General features: G+C 31.3%; 1 protein-coding gene and 1 pseudogene across 1 annotated transcript in view; both read right to left on the bottom strand.

Annotated features, from left to right (window-relative positions):
• CCSER1 (coiled-coil serine rich protein 1) overlaps positions 1 to 21,185 on the bottom strand; it is a 1,126,758-nt gene that overhangs the window by 303,161 nt on the left and 802,412 nt on the right. The gene's annotated exons all lie outside the window — the stretch shown is intronic.
• Positions 10,504 to 10,622, bottom strand: LOC112478964 (annotated as a pseudogene).

Here is a 21,185-nt window from a genome sequence, read left to right as displayed (position 1 = left end):
AGTATTATAACTATTTTTTGTTCTACTTTTTAACAGTTCTTTTTCTTGAATTTTATAAGTTGGATATAATCATAGGTTCTTGCCTTCTACACTTTGTTTCTAACTGTTAATGGAGAAAAATTTTAGAACTGTAAGGTTTTTCCACATCCCCTTCTTCCCACCCCCAAAAAAGAAGAAAAAGAAAGAAAACTAATCATAAAATATTTTATTCATTTATATCATCCTTGTCTAAAATGGAGTTAAGGCAGTTTTCAAAGCAAAATATAACATGATAGAAATAAATTAAAATTTAAAAAATGAAACAATGTGAAAATGATGATAGGAAAATAAGATGTGGCCAGGAATTACATTATATGCAACATGTAGCCCCTGAAGTTCTGATGCTTGGTTTAAAGTAGTGTCACAGAGCTTTCGAGAAGAGAGAAAGAGATCAATTGCAGTGTTCATGAGTTAAAACAAACCAGTTGCCTAAGTCTATTTCTCACATCAATACCTGGGAGGAGTTTTTTTTCGGGGTGGGGGGGGCTCATACAAATATACTCTTTAATATAATAAACAAGCCTCCAAACCCATTCTTAAGGTAAACATTGTGGTGGGTTTTATGGGGATGTTTCTTATAATGTGCCTCAATAAAGGTTAATGGCTTCTTACCAGAACATAATTTTATAAAAGGAATTTCTCAGAGCACCAGTAGATGCAGTCTAGTGTCAACTCTATGGTGGTCTCCCTATTCCAAGAGGATCTTAGAGTATCTAGGGTAGGAGTTTAGTTTTCAGAAAAATCTGCGAACCTCCCGACAGCTGGCAATTGCCTGTGTGTGGAGGGGTGGGCTGTGCATGCTGTAGGTGTGTTTTTCTATAGACAGCAGAAAACACCATTAGCCTTGATAAGATTCTTGAAGGGAGGGCTCAACAAATGGAAGAACTGTGCATATTCCCTCAGACAGAGTCTGTAAAAGCTTCTGAGCGACAATGAGTTCAAGGTTATGGTTCCCGAGAGAAAGAAGTCCTATTAGTAATTCACTGCCGAGTCAGCATGGAATGAATTTCCTTTTTTGAAAACTATGCTTTATAAGGATTTCCACTAAGAGATCCATTTGGCAGGGCTAAACCCTCTTTAGAAAAATGTTAGACATTCATTCTAACAGAGGCAAAATAGGCAATAACACAAATAATATATAATTTTCCTAAAATTAATTAAAAGATATAAAGAAATGTTACATTTAAAAATGACATAGCAAAATTTAAAGACAAATGTTTGCTAACTTTGCCCCTAATTCTTTTTATTTATAACTTAAACTAACAATTTTATTTCTAAACTTGTATATGCTCATTTTTATTTAAAATTTTTATTTAATTTATTTAAACTAAAACTAAAAATAAAAACCAAAAATGGTTCATCTAAGTGATGTTTTATGCAAAGGCAACACTACAGATGATGCATTATGATGGATATTCTTTAAGTTTATATATTTTTATAAGTATAATTCATTTTGTTCCTTCCTTAAGTTTAGCTCAATTTTTTTAATCTTTTACTTTTTTGAAACTATTGTAATTACATTAAGATAATTCTATTGGGAAATTATGAGGATAACCATTATAGCAAATTTAAATAAATTAGAAGAAAACCTGTTCACATGATTAAAAATCATCTCTATTACATAAAATTTTTCTTCCCTTGCCCACTCTAATAATTTTAGTTTGATTTTCTAGAAATAGCCAAATTTCTTAATAACTCTATTCATAATTTACTCTTATTTCAGAGAGTTTATCAAACCTCTGGGGAAACCATTTAAGTTCTCATGAACTTTTTGTTATTTTGTTAATTTTTATATTCAAAATGAGAAATCTGATTTAGATTATAAATTTGAAAATCCCCTCTAAATTTTTAAATTAAATTTACTGGGATGACATTGGTTAATAAAATTATATAGGTTTCAAGTGCACAATTCAAGAATATGTCATCTGTATATTGTACTGCATGTTCACCATCCAGAGTCAAATCTCCTTCCAACAGCATATATTTACACCCTTTACCTTTATCTACTTCCCCCATCCCTCTTTTCCTCTTGTAATGACTAACCTGTTATCTGTGTCTATGAGTATTGTTTTGTTCGTTTGTTGGTTTCAGTTTTATATCCCACACATGAGTGAAATCATATGGTTCTCAACTTTTTTCTGTAGGGGCTAAAATCCAAAATATATAATGAATTCCTACAACTTAAAAACAAAAATTAAACAATCCAATTAAAAAATGGGCAGAGAACCTGAACAGACACTTCTCCCAAGGCATATAAACAGCAAACAGACATTTAAAATGATGCTCAGCTTAACTAACTATTAGGGAAATGCAAATCAAAACCACAATGAGATACCATCTCACATCTTCAAGAATGGCAATCATCAACAAGACAAGTAATAAATGTTGGAGAGGTTGTGGGGAAAAGGAATCCTCATACACTGCTGGTATGTTTCCACTATGGAAAACAGCATGGAGGTTCCTCAAAAAATTAAGAATTACCATATGAACCAGCAATCCCTCTTCTAGATAACCCCCCAAATTGAAAACATTAATCTGTGAAGATATATGCACCCGATATTCATTGCAGCATCATTCTTGGTGGCCAAGACATGAAAAATCCCCTCCAGATTTAAAAGTTTATGAGTATTATTACACGGGTAAAACTAATCTGACAGATATCTGTAAGACAACTAACATGGGGCTTATTTCAGAGAAGTGCTCAATAAATATTTAAAATAAACACAAGTTTATTTTGTAATCTAATTTTATCAATGGCATGACAATATTTGAACATTAGATAGTAAGATAATTTAAAATACATTTAGTAGTTCCAATTATGAAAATAATAAAGTATACTAGCTTGTTAAAATTTTTGTTTTATCAAAATCTCTTGTTTCGTGAGAATGGGTCATGATTATTTTCTTCCATAAAAGAAATATATATCATAAATCAATAATGCCATACTGAGGCATTAAAAATGTGTACTAAATGAAGATAATGATAATAATATAAATGTCCTAAAATATGAAAAGCATAATTTTTATAATGTTTAAAAAGCAGAAAGTATTACCAAAATTAGAATATGTTATTTAAAGAATCTGTTGACTTAACTCTTCAATTTAAATAGTTTTCCAAAATGATGTGGCTTTAATGCTCAAAATTCTCATTAGTATTCACCTCTTTCAATTCTGAAACATCAAAAGTCTTTCCATTAACAGAGGAAAATTTTGACAATAGAAGCAGTTTCTTCTTACTTTTTCTTATTTGTAAATTATTCTCAATATGTGTAATTATGAAAATAAATTTGGTTCCAATATATAAATAAAAACTCTGCAATTTTAAGATTATTGAACAATTAACAAAATCAAATATACATTAATTTTGCTTTTTTCTCTAATTTACTCTGATTCATTTAAGGTTTATTGGATAAATGGAATTACAACATATGTTCATTGAGAAGCTGTACATTAAATTATTTTCTTCCATTTATCCTTTCTGTTTTTGCCCTTTTTGAATGAATAAGCAAAATAGGAAGTGAAAGTAGAAGAAATAACCTCTCCCGTACTCAGAAATAGAGGAAATTCCAGGCTTTCTGTAGCGTGCAGAAATATGGACAATGAAGTATTTTCCTGGAGTGTATGTAGCAAGGACTCCAAATGCCTCTGAAAATCTATCATCACTTTTATATATTTATTTATAAGATTTTCCTTGACTAATTTCTATTGAGACTAGAGATTGCTGGGTGAAAGAACAAATTTACTAAAATCTTCATTTTTAACCTCATATCTAATTACTTAGCATAGCTCTTTAAACATAATCACTAGATAATAAATATATGTTGATTCCATGAACATATCATTTTGAAGATCAACAGATCAAAGTAAATGTAGATAGACATCTTTTTCATTTAATTATTTTTTTCAATAATCTATATTTATTACTAGAATAGACCAAAAGATTAAGTAAAATATGCTATTAAAAACATACAAAATGTATCCTGGATCCATAATTAAATAAATATCTTTATTTTTTAACTTTTATATTATTGATATCTATTTTTGGATATCAATGTTTGATATGTTTCATCCATTTGCACAGATAAGCAAAATTTTTTAAATATGTATATCCCTAATATTCTAGATTATTTTTACTCTTTAAATCATTAAACAATGAAATCAGATAACAGAATCTAGAGTTCCTATTTCTAAACTCAAATCTATTAATGATGTGACATGACATTGTGAGGGTGATGGATTTTCATATGTTGCTACTATATTTTATGTGACATTTCAAAAATATCAATTTATATCATTGAATCACTATAAAAGTTAGGTAAAAAGTTTGTAAAATGTCATTAGCAATGTAAAAAGTATCAGAACCTAAAAAATTTTATTAACTATAAAGAAAATGAGAATATTTTTATGGGAAAAAAACCTGTACCAAATAGCAAAGGTTAATCCTAAATTTCTCAAGGAGAACATCATAAAAACATAAATGGATTAAAATAATAAAAAATAATATTAAAATGAATTAAATCTGTCCTATCCAAAATTATTATTTTTTCATAGTGACAGTTCTATCATTCATAAGTTAACAAAATAATCATATATACTCGATTATTTCATTATATCTAATTGTCAGGTGGATATCACATTCAACTTTTGCCTAGATATTTCACTCTTTTATATGAGATGTATAATTTAGGTAAAAAATGGTACAGGGAAGTGTCATATTCTTTGGAATGAAAAATTGAGCTCAGTACAATCAAATTTGAGGCCAGAGGCACTATTATAGCTTAGACAAAACTCTGAAAACAGAAATTTAAGGACACTATGTATATCTGAAGTTGAGTAGGTGGAAAATAAGTTAAGCTGACAATTTGTTAAAAGTCCATTTCAGAAATATTTCTGTGATTTTTAATACTTCTGTGGCTTCTGACTACAATCAATGTTTATTTTGCTTACTTTGCGACTCAGCCAAGTTTCAGTATTAATTTACAAGGCTAGACTACACAAGAGAAAGTTCTCTAAAATTAAGCAGACGTTTGCTGATCTCTCTTAATTATTTACATCAAACAATTAGTTGAACTTGTGTAAACGATAACTTACTTTTAGATCTCTTGGGATGATTTTGTAGCTTAAATATTCAGTTATGTTTACTATTGGATGAAAGGGAAAATATTTAAGGATGGAATATATTTAACACAATATATGTCCACATTCAGAGCTTCTTTTTAGTTGTAATCTTCAGAGTCCTGTTTTTGGAAGTGATAATAATCTATTATACTGATTATTTTGCAAAGATGTTTCTATTCGGCTTATTTTGGAAAAAAAGTTTGTCCTAGATTTAGATAGATTTGAAACCCACTGTCGCAAAGAATATACCATGTGTATATGCAGCACAGTAGCACCTGGAAATCATTTAGAAATCAAGAGGGGCCGTGTGGTCAGCAGCTCCTCATTTCATGCTCAGGCATGGCATCCAAATGTGCTGAGGCTGGGTTGTACCTAGGAAAATAGTTAAATATTATGTAACTTTATCATGCTCAAAAACTGTATGGCACTGGTAGTCGCCTTAGAAAATGGACATTCATTTCCTGAGAATACTATGGATTGCTTGCAGCTTGGTGTAGATCCAGGCCTGGGTTGTAAAAGAAGGGAATAGTTCAATGCTATGAATTTCTCCCAACTCACCAATAAAGATCAGTTATAGGAAAAGTGTTGGCGTATAACCTTTACAGTGATTATCCATGAAAGACTCATTAGGAAAACTGGTGTTGCATTTCTTCTATTTGTAAGGAGAAAACATGAATAATAAACTTCAAAATATCAATTTAGATAAACTTAAAAAGTGGCTTAAACCCAGAGCTGCCTTAAATCAAGTTCTATTACTAAAGAAAATTTCACACCCAATGTATGAGATATTTGAGTTTCTCCCTCTTCCTATTTGGTTGTTATCCATCGTTCTTCTCATTTTATAACAAGTATCACAGTCATATGTTTCCTAGAGGAGGTACAAGTTCTTTCACACATTTTTTTCCACACTTTTTTGATCAATTGGTTTACATTTTCTTATTTCTTTTTATTGGATATGCATACAGCACATGATCCACTATTTACCTATAAATATGCACTACATTTAATGGCTGGGTTTGTCTTGATATAACAAAATACACTAATATCAGAGTCTTACACATAATAGGAATATGATATTATCTAACATAACCTTAAGTCAGGAAGTAGGAATTCAGGTCTAAAGCAATGGCTTAAGGTGTCTGGGTACAAGCCTTTTAGATCATCTTGGCTTTTCCAAGTTTCAGTATGAGTCCTACAGCTTCAACCTTCATGACTACTTTTAAGGCAGAATGTAGATGGATGTGTGAAAGTCAAAAAGGGCACAGGCCAGCTGAATCTGCCTAATTTTTAAAGAAGTTTCAACTTGTATTTAATCCACATTAATTATGACAGTGGGGCATGCTCAAAACTACTTGCAAGAGAGGTTAAGGTATGGAATTTTTAATTGAACACATTAACTTTCTCAAAATAATGAATTTAGGGAAATTATGTGTATTCTCTAAGCTTCTAAGCCTCAATTACCTCAGTTCTAGATGTTTACTCTTTCTACCTATAGATTAAATTGAAAATTCAATTAAACTGTTCACAAAATGCACATGTAATCACAATTCAGTTTAAGTATTTACATAAAGTGAGTTTTATGTTACAGATTGATTTGTGTCTAATAAATACTAATGCAACATGACAAATGCCATATATTCCAAATCAATTAAAATGAATAAAATATTAGTTATCAATTTTAAGCACTCGGATTCCTGTCATGTTTTTTATATCTTTTCAAATTTTAAAAATGATAATATCAGCAAGTAACATGTAATGACAAAATACATTCATATATGAAACAATTTATATTTTATATATGTTCACATTTATACCTTAGAGGGTAAAAACTAGCTTAACATACTTACTAATATTTTTAACACTTGATTTTACTGTGTCATTTTTTATATGCACCATTTAATATATATAATTTTCTGTGCTTTAATATTTATCTTGTCTTTGGAAAGTATTACTGAAAATTATTAAAAACTAGCAAATTGAAAAATCATGTGTATTTTCACGTTTGTTATAAGGAAATGTAATTCAGGTTTTTAAAAATTATTTTGTCTGGCCCAGTAGTTAAAAAATGAGACCAAAGAAAATAAAAACTGGAACAAAGAAATAAATGCATTAATTTGTGTTTCCATGTTAAATTTCCAGTAAATCAAAGTTCTCTTTATATAAGGCTGATTTTGTGTTAAAAAATTAAAAAACAAACTATATTTTTACTGAAAAAACTTTCTCATTCAACTCTCAAATACTGCTAGTGACATGCCACAAAATGGAGACAGAAAAAAATACTAAAAATAACTTGATGTCATTCTGAAGTACAAAAACTGACATAAATCTGACTGATTATTAAAAATGCATTATAAACTTCATCTTAAACATAATTTTAAAATATTAAGTTCTTATAAGATGTCAAAATTAATTATTTACTCATGGCTTATTGAAAGCTAATTAGACTTTCTGGGCAATAATTCCTCATTAGAGTAACCAACATCACTTTGAAATGAACATTTGGGTAATGTCAAAGAGGATGTCTATTTTGATTACTTTTTTATTACCAGAATGTAGCATAGTTTGTGTCTGGCACATAGTGTTCAATGAATATTTGTTAAACAAACAAACAAACAATGACATAATTTATAAGATTTGGCTTTTTAAAAGTTTGTTAATCTTTGTATAAAACAATGCCTCTTCTCAAAATCATTCATCACTGAGATGCAACCAAATTTCATTATTACATTTGATTGCTTCACCTCTTTACTAGACCTCAGCAAATGTACCTTTAAAAAATCTTAACATTTTAGAATTAATGATTGTCTTAAAATCATGATTATATAATAAAAATTTATGGTTTTGAAAATCTTTTAGAATTTGGTTAAGTATTCTTAAATTTTTTCTCAGTTGCATTTAAAATAATATTTCTATCCATACATAATAGAAAACCTCTAACATATATATTGTTTTTAATTTTTAAAATTATTCTCTGCTACATGGGCTTTCTGACAAACTACTAAAGAATGGGAGGAATATATTTGCTCCCAATTAGAAAAGAACATTACTAGAGGGAATCCTTTTACTATTAGAGGAGAAATTAGATCTCAGCTATAATCTAATAATTAGTAACTAATATTTCCAGTTTCCAAATTTATTTTAAAATAATATGTGTACTACTAGCAAGCGTAATATCATTTTATTTTTAATAGTGGCATTTATCTAAATTTGGAAGGTATTTCCTATCAAGGTATATAATGACAAGAACAGAATGAGTTAATATGGTTTCCTTTTCCACTAGGTCAGGAGCTTTTGTCATGGCACTAATTTAACATAGGCATTAAAAAAATAGTTGAGATTTTGACAGACTGTGTTTTACGAGGGCATATTATAATCAGAGGAAATAGTATGACCCAAAGTAGGAAGTGTGAGCTGCTGAAGCCTAGGGATCATACGAGATGAGAGACAAATTTAAACGTTGTCAAGACACACTAGTAATGTCTTAAATGCTAAAATTCAGGTAAGTCCTTAATTTAACAGGCCCTGGGAAATCACTGAAAATTTTAAGAAAGGGAGACATATGACCTGAGCTGTATTGTAGGAAGCTTAAATTGCATGAAGGACTAGAGAGAGAGGATCAGGCAATGACAAAAGTTGAAAGCTATATGGTCCTGGAAAGAAGTTTAAAGGGGGAGATATTTTCAAAATAGTAAACCAATGTGTTTTTTGTGTCCAGTAACTCCTAGGTTCTAATTTTCTTGTGACTATCTCATTAATTGTTTTAATGGCATTTATTAATTTGTGGGAAATCACAGCATCAAACCAGGAATAAGGGAGTCACTAAAATAAAAAAGTCACTGAAGTCTTGAAAAGTTGTATGTATGTGTGTGTGTGTGTGTGTGTGTGACAGAGACAGAGAGAGAGAGAGAGAGAGAGAGAGAGAGATTTTTTACCCATTATAAATATATATCAATAAGCTGATTATAAAATTTTACCATGTGCCATATGGTACAGAGGATGTAGTATATATATTATGATATTAGAGCAGAGTTTCCTCTAATGATAAAAGGAGGAAAAGTTTATGAAGCAGGGAGAAAGTGAATAAATTTGAAGACAATAGTTCTAAAGCTAAGATGATTGTTGATTTTTCTGAGAAGGGACCTGCCGACACTATCTTTTCCTACTGAGCTGCAAAAGGATTCTTCCTCACAGGGTGCTCTATGCCAACAAGGGTCACTCTCATAGAGTAAAAATAGTTTTAGGCAAGTGAGGACATAAGAGGACACTCTGAGTATTTTAAGCCTCAAATAACATATTTCATATTAACTGATGGATATTCAAATGATTTAGAAATACAAGATACTGCTCCTTTGCTGTTCTGAGTGAGAAGCATTTGATACTCGTGCCCCTAAAATTTCATCTGATCTAATACAAATCCTTCTTTTATTTCAAAAAGACAGTAGGGTCAGCAGATATAAATATCAGAATCAACATTACAACTTACCAAATTGAGCTTTCTTAGAAGTGGATTATATTATTTGCAACTCTGTTTAGTAACAGTACAAATTCAAATATAAGTAAAGAATAAGATCCTTCTATTGTCTGAAAAAAAATGCTCCAATAACTTTAATAATTTTTGGATTTCCTTTGTCTTCTTTGTCTTGTTCTCTACTAAATAAAAGAAGACTTTCAAACAGGAACATGGATAATCAAAAAGATGTTTGACTACCTGTAAAGAACATGCATATGCCAAAGAGATAGAGTTCCCAGATTCTGTGCTATATTTAGGCCATCGGGTTTGACATTTCATTTGCAATAAAAGTTACGGATGCTGGAAAGACAACACCAAGCTAAGTGGGAATAATTTTCTAAGTGCTGCCCTGACATTACCATTTAGATGGAGATATAAATATAAATGAAGCATGCTATCACCTGTTGAATTAAATTGTATTTTGATGTTCAATTTACTATTCCTGTATATTGAATATTAAAATACAAAAAGAAAGTATCTGTTATCATTATATTCCAGGTAACACATTTAAATCCCAAGATAAAATCAAAGAAAGATGATAACACTAATAAATATAATACGATAATACATAATGAGACAAAGAGAAATGCCTTATAATATAAAGCTGCTCGACTCATGTGAAAAGAGAGAAACTATAAATATTTTATTGTTTATTAATTTCAACTTATAAATATTAAGCATTTCCTTTCTCAGTATTTTCTTAAAACAACTATTAGTAGTTAAGTACTACAAAATAAGTCTGGTTTTGTTTTATTTTTTTTAGGCAAGGCAACCTTTGGTTAACCTCACAGATTGCAAGGCCTTGTCAGCTTACAATCCCTTATATTTTTATTTTTACGCCTACAGCACCTGGTCTTCCTAGGTGATCTCCCATGCAAGTACTAACCAGGCCTGACCCAGCTTAGCTTCCAAGATCAGATAGGATCGGGCTTGTTCAGAGTAACATGGCTGTAGACATAAGTCTGGTTTTGAACAACAGCAATAAAAGTATTGGCTCTCAAGGATATCAACAAAAATAAATACGAGACCATTCTGTCTACAGTAGTTTATTTTTCAAAAGGCAATGTTACACAAGAATTAGAGTGAGGTTAGAAATGAGAAGGGTCTGAGCTAGTGGCAGGTTAACTAGGTAGCACTCTCCAGCAGAGACTGAACTCTTCATGTAAAGAAAGAGTGAACACATTAGAAGAGAAAGGTTCCAGAATGGGGGTTGACAAATTTTATCTGTAAAAAATTAAAGAGGAAATATTTCAGCATTTGTGAGCCATAGTGCTTGCTGTAACTATTCAACTCTGTCTTCCTAGTGTGAAAATAGTCATAGACAAGTCTTAAACAGATTGGTGAATTTGTACTCCAATAAAGTTTATTTATGGATGCTGAAATTTGAATTTTATATAATTTTGAATGTTTTAAAGTATTTTCTTCTTTTTTCAATCATTTGAAATAGAAAAAAATTAACTTTGTAGACTATACAAAAACAGGCAATGAGCTACATTTAGTCCACTGGCTTATAGTTCGCTGACAAAGATGAAAATAATACGTCATCGTCATCACCATCCTACTGTGAGAGGCAGTTTATATAAATTAAGAGCATAGATTATAGAGTCTGACTACCTGGCTTCAATTTTCCCTACCGTTTATTTTGGGCAAGTAATTAAACCATGTGTTCCCATTTCCTAATCTATAAAATAGGGATTATACCTGTCTCAAATGGTTGCGTAAAGTTTATGCGAATTAATATATGTAATACATATGGAAGAGCATAACAAGCTAAGGCATATAGGCATTTTTTTTAGTATTGATATAATTTTTATCTACATAATTTTGTGTCCATGTAATAATAATTACTTAGAGAAAACTGTACCATTATAATGCTTTTCAGATTAGGAAATTAGATAAATGGCATGTTTTTACCCTTTTATACATCTATAAATTCAGTAATAGTAATTCTAAAATTTTTTAATCAAAATTTGTAAAATAAACCTAAAAATATAGTGACAAAACTATACTCAGATATTATTTCTTTAGGTAAGATAAATAAGGGGCCATCATTTTAACACTAAGCAATTTAAGATTAGTTTATGTATCTTCTTGAAAATTCAACACTCTCTAGGTTAAAGAGATGTATAGTTTTAAACAAAAGGTTATTTTAAAAATATAGTGTTATTTTCTTTTAAAGGTAACCTTATATAATGGAAATACTGAATAAATGAGAAACAAAACCAACATTTGATAATTAAAAACTAATTTGGTTACTGCACAGTGAATGGTGATTACATACAAGCATGGGCACCCTGGAAAGGGAATTAGAGAAAGAAGAAAGGCTAATGCTGCAAATCAACTTTTCGTTAATTTGGATTTTATTCTAAGTAAGTGGGAAGTCAGTGAAAGGTTTTAAACAGATGAGTGAATCAATCTGTGTTTTTAAAAGATCTTTGTTCTTCTAAGCACTGTAGTCAGTAAGAGGCTGTTATAGTAGCTGAAGTTAATTAAAGATGATGGTGGCTTGAATTAAGAAAGTAGTAGTGAAAATGACGAAGAGTAGTTGGATATTAGATACATTTAGGAGACTCATTTTTATATATGACCAGGACTTGGTGATGGATTGAATAGAAAGATGATGATGTAATGTACTGAGTTGGGAGAGATGATAAAAGGACTAGGCTTGAGAGGAAAGACCAAGAGTTCAGGGTCAACCAAGTTAGTTTTAAGATAAACAAGATCTACCAAATGGGTGTTCCAGACATAACCTGGAGATAAACATTTGTGAGTAGTTGGCATACAGATATAGGGTTGCTTAGGGTAGAAAGGAGGGATGGCAGGACCACTAATATAGGTCATAGCACCCTTTCTTGAAAGAGCCCACTACAATAAAAGATTAAAACTGAAAGTAGATCCAAGTAATTGAAGAGTAAATTCCAGATTGATATGTGGAAGAAAATATGAGGATGAGGAGGGACTTTTAAAAAGTAATATTAGAGTATGTGTTTTGATGAAAAGAAATCAATAGAGAGAATAAGGTGAAGATGTAGAAGGATGGAGTGATAAAATATAAAGACATTCTAGAAAAGGTACCTGCAAATAAAATTTAGAGCGTAAGTAAAGAAATTGTCTTGACAAAAGGAGAAACATGTCTTGCATTTAACAGGCAGGAAGACAGAAAATGTGTGCAAATGCAGGTAGATTTATAGATATGGCTTCAGAAAGATGAAGGAGTTCCTGTTTTATAGCTTTTATTTATGGTTAGTCTTCTCAGTCCCTCATTATTGCTCAATATTTCAGAAGATTTAAAGATTTTGTTAAAGTGTATTCTTTTGATGTCTGTAAAAATACCTTGAAAAAAGCAAATATGTAAAATTATGTGGAGACAAAATCTATGACACAGAAAAAGTAAATTTCCCCAAATCAGAACAATTATAAGATAAAAGAGTGAGAAATTTTTCATTATTAGAGAAAGATTGAGTGAGTGATGATGTAACAGAGATATGCAGCAGAAATAAGCATCTAATAGGTGATTGGACTAGATAACATCTAAGGATGATATCATTGATTAATTTTTAAATATTCTATTTTGTTATAATCTGTATGTACAGTAGAATAATATAACAAACTCCTAATTGGCCATCATCCAGCTTCAACAATTACCCATTTATAAGTTAATTATGTATTTATATTCCCAACTATCTACCCTATATTATTTTGAAGTGGTCCCAGATATTATATTAATTCACCTATAAATATTTCAGTATTATCTCTAAAAGATAGGAATCTTAAAAAGAAAGTTTTATTTGCATACCTTTAACATATTTATAATTGAATAATATTAAAAATACTAAAATATTTCTTAATATTAGTGTTCAATTTTTAAGGACGCTTTTTTAAGCACAAGTTTCTAACTTTTTTAAGCACATGATTCTAACCAAATAGAGTCTTGTTCATGAATTTCTTTTATTTGAAAATTGTCACTCATTCCAAACTCTATATGTTGATGTTTCTTTAATTTTGATAGTTTCTCATTCTCCTTCAATGTCCTATTCTGCTTACTATCTTAGCAATTTTTTTGATAAATTTCAACAAGAGACTAATGGAATAAAGGGAGCTATAATTAACTATTTTCAAGTATGTGAGGACTTAGCAAGTAGGAGAGAGTGATAATTTGTTCTATATCAGTCCATAGACAAAACTAGGATCATTTGATGAATGTCACAGGAAAGTTGACCTTCTCTACATTTACATGAGACTCAAACTGTACCCTCAACTCTGCTATCTCAACAGAACTACAGGCTCATATTTTCAAAGTTCTTAATATCTTCAAATGGATACCTTCCTTCCTTCCTCCCTCCCTTCCTTCCTTCCTTCCTTTTGTAATGCTACAAAGACCAATGGAAATATATAATAAACATGAGCTCTAGAGCAAAACTGCTTACGACTGAATCCTGGCTTTGCTACTTAATAGTTATGAGATTTTATGCAAGTTATAGACCTTTCTGTGTCCCTATTTCTTCATCTGTAAATTGGAGATTAAGTTAAATAGTATCCAGCACAGTTAAAAGAATAAAATGAATACTTAGAATTATGCCTGACATAGAACAATGCTAAAGAAAAAATCATTATGTTTACATTACCCAATTCCAATTCTCTATAAAGCCCTTGTCATCATCTGGCATTCACCTTAAATAAATTGTTTATTTATTTACTTTTTTCTATATTTTTAAAATGTATTTTTGATACATGCCTGACACTTAAGAGACTTTAGAGAAATACAGTTTAAAACAAGTGATGTTTAAGGAACATCTACTCCCACCAGAGTCAAACTCCTCAAGGGCAGAGGCCCAGTCTGTGGGGCTCACTGATAGAATTCTAGCTCCCAGAACTGTGTCTGGAATATCTCAAGAGCTCAGTAGACCTTTCATCAGTGAATAAATTAGTCTCAAATGAAGAGAACAATTAAAAGTTTATAAAAATGGGTTAGACTGCCTTGAAAGATAGTGTCCCATTGTTAGGCAGATAGATAGACATGAATGACTGGGGTTGGGGGAAAATGAAGGCCCAACCCAGAGATGTCCCATAAGACCTCCACAAAACGTCCATTTTACAGTTAAAAATTACCATTACATCCTGGAATACAAGGAAGTAAAAGCCACAAAAATAACCTCTGGTTTAGTTCAGCCACAAGGGTTTGTGCAGTTAGTGCATATACTGATGTTCCTTAACCATCATTATAATATCGCACATATGCCCAGAAGATCATGAATCTAATTATAACAGACTGAATTCTGGGTATCTACAAGCACAGTAGAAAAAGGGTTATATAACAGCCAAATGTCAATCAACTGACCTTACATGCTAATCATCTAGCACCACCCCTGTAACCACCCATCAAAGGCCAATACAAGGTATACTTTCCAAATTGTGCAGGGCTACAGCCATCTCTGGCATAGCCCATTTCTCTCTTAAAATGTACTTTAATAAATCTTACTTTTCCTAAATTTCTCTGATCTGTAATTCTTTACTGCGTCAGTAGAAAGAACCGAATTCTCTCTGCGCCCTCTAGCAACGACACCATCACTGTTGTAAAAATTATCTGTAAGGGCTGCTATGGTGAAGATTTTACACTCTTTATATTGATCAATCATAAATTTACTTAAATTATGAAAGACATTATAGGAAGCTTTTCATTTCTATATTCTATAATATTACTTGTATTACCCTAAGAGTAAAACATGCAATTAAAACAACCTTGAATTCTAGTTAAATATACTTTTGTTTTCATCCTCAAATTAACACCAGAAAATGTACGTTTTAAGGAATGGAGTAGTTGTATATAAAAGTGCCATGCCTAGGAATTTACTGTAGCTGTTAAACTTTAAAATATCTTTTAAATGAACATTTTTAGTATTTTACATGTAGCATTTTGTCTTTCTTAGCAGGCATCGCATTTTGCCATGAATATATTTAATTATTTTATAACATTTTCTGATTTTCATTTGTATTTTTGTTGTGAAAGATTAAAATAGAACTTAATTACATGGCTTCCTCAATAACAGGCTATGTTAGAACATCACGTGGGAATGGAGTGTAATCATTAAAGGCAATCGATATAGAAGTGTGGTCTGCAGTCTCTAACTTTTATTGCCACAAATGGTGTCAGTCCAATTGAATAATTAAATTTATCTTGGAAGGAAGATAGTATGTAACATACAAAATTCCCTCCTTAATCAAACACGATAAATTAATACTTATTTGAATTCCAAAAGGTTAATATTTTATTTTCTTTGACTCAGACAAGAAGAATATAAATATATTCTAATACCAAAAATATAGAGTAATCCATAAGGCATAGTTCTAAATATTATCATCCTAAATCTGCAAACTAAATAAAAGCTTAGAAAATAATTATTGAAATTCTAAAAGACCATTATTAAATAATATCACTATTAAAATATTTTAAGCAAATATATTTGATATTTCAAATATTATTTAAAAACTATAACACATACCTCAACATGAATTAGTCTTTTAATTCTTCCTTCTCTATTATCTTTTCCTCATCAGTATACTATATTTTCAAATATCAAATGGTGTGGTATAAGGAGTACGATATTATGATTTATAAGAAATATATATATTTGGTCGTTCAGATGATCAAAACATATTTTTCACATATATTTAGTTTTCATCCACAGTTCCACCTCACCACTCATAAACCTTTAGAATTTCCTGAGCAATAAGAACAATGAGAGTATATTTTGTTATAACATTTGGTCTCTTGTCTTCAGTTCCTGAAAATGCTTCAGAGCCATAATGTTGAAATGGGTGTCTTGTTATTCATAACAAGACTTTACAATCACAACTGGGTATGTGCTAATAAAAGTGACTCCTGCAAAGCACCTAAGGATGGGGGCTGACTGTTAGAGAAGCAGCAATCAAGAATAGGGAGTTGAAACTTTCAGTCCCACCCTCTGATTTCTAGGAAGGGAAAAGAAGTTAAGGGTTAAATTAGTCACTAATGGGACATGAGTTAATCAATCATGCCTATGTAATAAAACCTCCATAAAACTCCCCCAAAAAAGGAGGCTTGAGGAGTTTTTACATGCGGAAACAAAAGACTTTCACATGCCACCTTACAGGGCCCCAAGCACCATGACAGAGGTCCCTGATTTAGGACCTCAAACCATATATCTCTCTATCTGGCTGTTGATTTGTATCCTGTCTAAAAAATTGGTAATTTACTAAGTAAATGGGTTTTCCTGAGTTCTATGGGCTTCTCCTGCAAATTAACAGAATCCAAAGAGGGAGTTGTGGGAACATCTGATTTATATCTAGCCGGTTGTGTGAAACTCTGATTTATATCTAGTCAGTCCCAAGTACAGATAAAGTAACCTGGGCTTGCCAGTAGTGTCTGAAATGGGGGACGGTCTTGTGGAATTGAGCCCTTTACCTGTGGAATCTCATTCTAGCTCTGGGTTGATAGTGTCAGAATTGAGTTGATGTTGTGCAGGACGGCCCACACACACTTTGAAACTGAGTCTCAGAACAACAAGAAAAGACAAAAACAATTTGTCTAATATGCAAAAAGAGCCTTATATCTAAATTAAAAAATAATTTTATATCACTATTGAACTAGTAATTAGAAATAAAGCTCAATTTTTCATCGTTTCTGTATATCTATGAAGGAACTATTTAATTAGAGTAATATCTTCTTAGCTAACTTTTCTCATAAACAAGAACTTTCTTATTTTTCAAAACAAGAAGCTATAAAACAAACTAGTTTCACAGACCAGCTGAAAAACAGTAGCTGGCAAATTTATACAAAAGGGAATCAATTGTATTGCCCTTAATTTTAATCACTGTTCTTCTTGCCTACCACAAATCTATATTAGAAATTAGGTAAGTATCTAGATTAACATCATTTCCTAATTTAATTTTTCTAGATTGCACTTCCAAAGTCTGTCCTTAAATGTTAACCTCAAATATTTGTGGTATTTCCTATGTATTTTGCTGGAGGTGTTGAAAGAGCTTTTATTAATCAGCACAATTCAGACTCCAATACTCCATTTCTACTAAGCTCTCCAGTACAATGGATCTATTTATACCCTTCTCTGGATTCTACTACCACTTCTCTTGTTCCTCTTTCTATTTAATATACGCTAAAAGAAAAATGCACATCTCAGGCAGAACACTTAGATGTATAACTTAAAGTTTCCCATTCTAATTTGCTTCTTTCACAAACTGAGGAAAATAAATCCTTCTCAAATGGTTGTTCTGAGGAAAGCATGTAGCACAATGCTTAACACAAAACAGACAATAAATAATGCTTGGATCATTTTCCCTATGTGTTTGTGGTAATATCAAAGTCTAGCATTTTTATGTGCATTCTTGGCCATTTTCCCTGAGGTCTTCTCCACATAATGGGGAAATTTGCAAAAGGGTTACAAAGACAATTCATTAATGATATTTTTTTACCTACCGCTATCTCTCAATGACTTCCTTTTCCCAATTGCTTTATATAATATTGATTTAATATTTTTAAATGTAAAAAAAAAAAGAAAAGAGTAGGATCACTTGGGATTTAATATACAGATTTTTATGATAAAAAGTACAAGTGATGGCTTTAACCATTGCTGCAAGGTATTATTTTTCTCTTTGTAATTAATAGTATTGGGGGGAGGGCTATTTTGAGTGTGCAAATATTCTATTCTCAACATACTTTCACTGTTAGCATCCACTGATAACTCTTATATAAAGCAATTACTGTTACAATTATACCCAAATGGTGACTCTAATTCACCATTCCTTCTACATTTATTAGTTGGCATTCTACTGCAAAAAAAAGAGCTCTCCTTTCTCTCCATTTATTTAATTAATATTTATTTCTTTATGTCAGTTGTATCTCAAGGGTTTCTATTTTATTCAGTGGGTAATAATCTGTTATTATTAGTATTTATTTTGATGTTCAAATTGTCCTAGATTTGCTCAGCAAAGCCTCTTCAAGCTCACTTTCTTTTCTTTCTTTTTATAACAATCCATTATCTTTTGAGGGCTGCCTTTTAAAATAAGCCAGAGCAGCCTCACCTTAGACTTTCACTGTCCCATCACTTTGCCAGTCATTTGATCCAAGAGCCCTGGTATCTCAGCATAGAGAAAGATCTGAGATATTAAAGATCTGAGTATAAGCACACACATATAGACATCTGTCTATATCTATATTTCTTTCTTTCTATTAAAAATCAAAAGTTTACACCAATGTCTCCAAGCCCAACCCAACACCACAGATGTCAATCTGCCTTCTCTATTTCCATATTTGTCTTCTCTAATACTGAGAAATCGATGTACATTACCATTAATATATTTACTTTCATGCTCGTTTCCTGCATAACCAATCTGACTCTATTAGCTGCTTCCTCACCCCAATGACTTCTGAGGCCCACTGTTGAACATGGTACCTCTTAGACCCTGAATCCTCTTTGTTTGGTTTGTGAGACTTTACTTCAAAAGAATGGAAGGGAAAGGAAAAGGAAAAGGAACAGGGAAAGGAAAGAGAAAAGGAGCTGGGAGGGAAGAGGAAAAGAAAAGAAAAAGGAATCAACTGACTTTTTTTTTTTAAAAGAAAAGAAAGGAATGAATGGAACACATCAGACTAAAAAGCTTCTGCATAGTGAAAGAAACCATCAACAAGATAAAGAAACAACCATCCGAATGGGAAAATATATTTGCAAGCAATAGCGTCCAATAAAGGCCTAATATACGAAACTTAGAAAGAACTCATACAACTCAAATAACAACAAAAAAACCACAAATGATCCAATTAGAAAATGGTCAGAGGATCTGAACAGACACTTCTCCCTAGAGGACATACAAATGGCCAACAAATATTTGAAAAGATGCTCAACATCGCTAGCTATTAGAGAAATGCAAATCAAATCCACAATGAGATACAATCTCACACCTGTTAGAATAGCTGTTATCAACAGGACAAGTAATAACAAATGTTGGAGAGAATGCGGAGAAATAGGAACCTTTATATACTGCTGGTGGGACTGCAAATTGGTACAGCCACTATGGAAAACAGTATGGAGGTTCCTCAAAAAACTAAGAATTGATCTACCATATGATCCAGCAATCCCTCTACTGGGTATTTACCCCAAAGCCTTTAAAACTCTTTTCCAAAAAGATATTTGCACACCAATGTTCATAGGAGCATTCTTCACGGTGGCCAGGACATGGAAGCAACCATGTCCTATGATAGATGATTGGCTAAAGAAGCAGTGGTACATATATACAATGAAATATTAGCCATAAGAAGAGATGAAATACTGCAATTTGCAACATGGATAGACCTCGAGATAATCATGTTAAGCGAAATAAGGCAGAAAGAAAAAGTTGGGAATCAAACCACATGATATCATTTATATGTGGGATATAAAAGCAACAAATGAACAGGACAAACAGACAGAGACTCATGGACATGGACTACAGACTAGTGGTTACCAGGAGGCAGGGGGATGTAGACAGGGTAAAGGGGGTCAAATATGTGGTGACAGAAAGAAATCTAACTATGGGAGGTGAACACACAATGTAAATATATATATGCCTTACTGTTAAAATGTACAGCTCAAACATCAATTTTGTTAACCAATGTCACCATAAAAAATTAATTAATTAAAAAAGAAAAAAGAAAAAGAAAGGAAAAGACTAAAAGACAAGAAAGTAGAACAAGGGGAAAAAAAGCTTTTACTTGAATAACAATATCCAGGACTCTTACATATTTTAAATAATATTTAAAAATTTGTAGTTTAGTTTCAATATGCTCATGAATTTGTTTCAAACATCGGTAAAGTCTCAACCAAATCAGGCAGGAAAGATTCCATCACCAAGAAATACAAACTTAAAGTTTATTAGGAAGAAAAATCATTTCAGTACATATTTTCTTATTATCTGTTGACCTAGAACTTACAAAAACTAAGAGTAAAGGAGTTTTAAGTCTCTTAACAGGTCATATATTTTAAGATCAGAAATAGTTTTATTTTTTCTTCTTTTATATTTAAAATTACCTGTTCTAAAATAAAAGTTATATCACAACTAAATGTTATTACTTTCACAAAACTGTGCCGATACTTCAAGAAATATTTAGATGCTCCTTTGAAATAAGCACACAAGTAGCCCAAGGGAAAACATAATTATAATTGTCTATATATATCTGTTCCACTTGACTCTGAACTCCTTAAAGGGAGAGATGTTCATCTCATTTGTTTTTATATTGCAACCCAAAAAGGGAGCTTAAAATTAAAAAGGTGTCCAATTAATATTTACCCACAGAATGAATGAATCAATTCTTTAAATCTCATTCTAGATTGGGGGCAATTGTGAAATCAATCTGAAATTAAAGGGAGTTCTCTAGCACTATAATATTATCCTAGAGTTAGTTTCCTAATTTAGATTAAGCACTGCATTATTCATGTTTACATTAATGCCCTCTATGATCTTTTGTACACTATAAATTTCTTACTCATCTTATA

The sequence above is a fragment of the Pteropus alecto genome, unplaced genomic scaffold (genome assembly GCF_000325575.1).
Source record: "Pteropus alecto unplaced genomic scaffold, ASM32557v1 scaffold63, whole genome shotgun sequence".
Classification (NCBI taxonomy): domain Eukaryota; kingdom Metazoa; phylum Chordata; class Mammalia; order Chiroptera; family Pteropodidae; genus Pteropus; species Pteropus alecto.
This window is presented reverse-complemented; position numbering and strand designations above follow the sequence as displayed.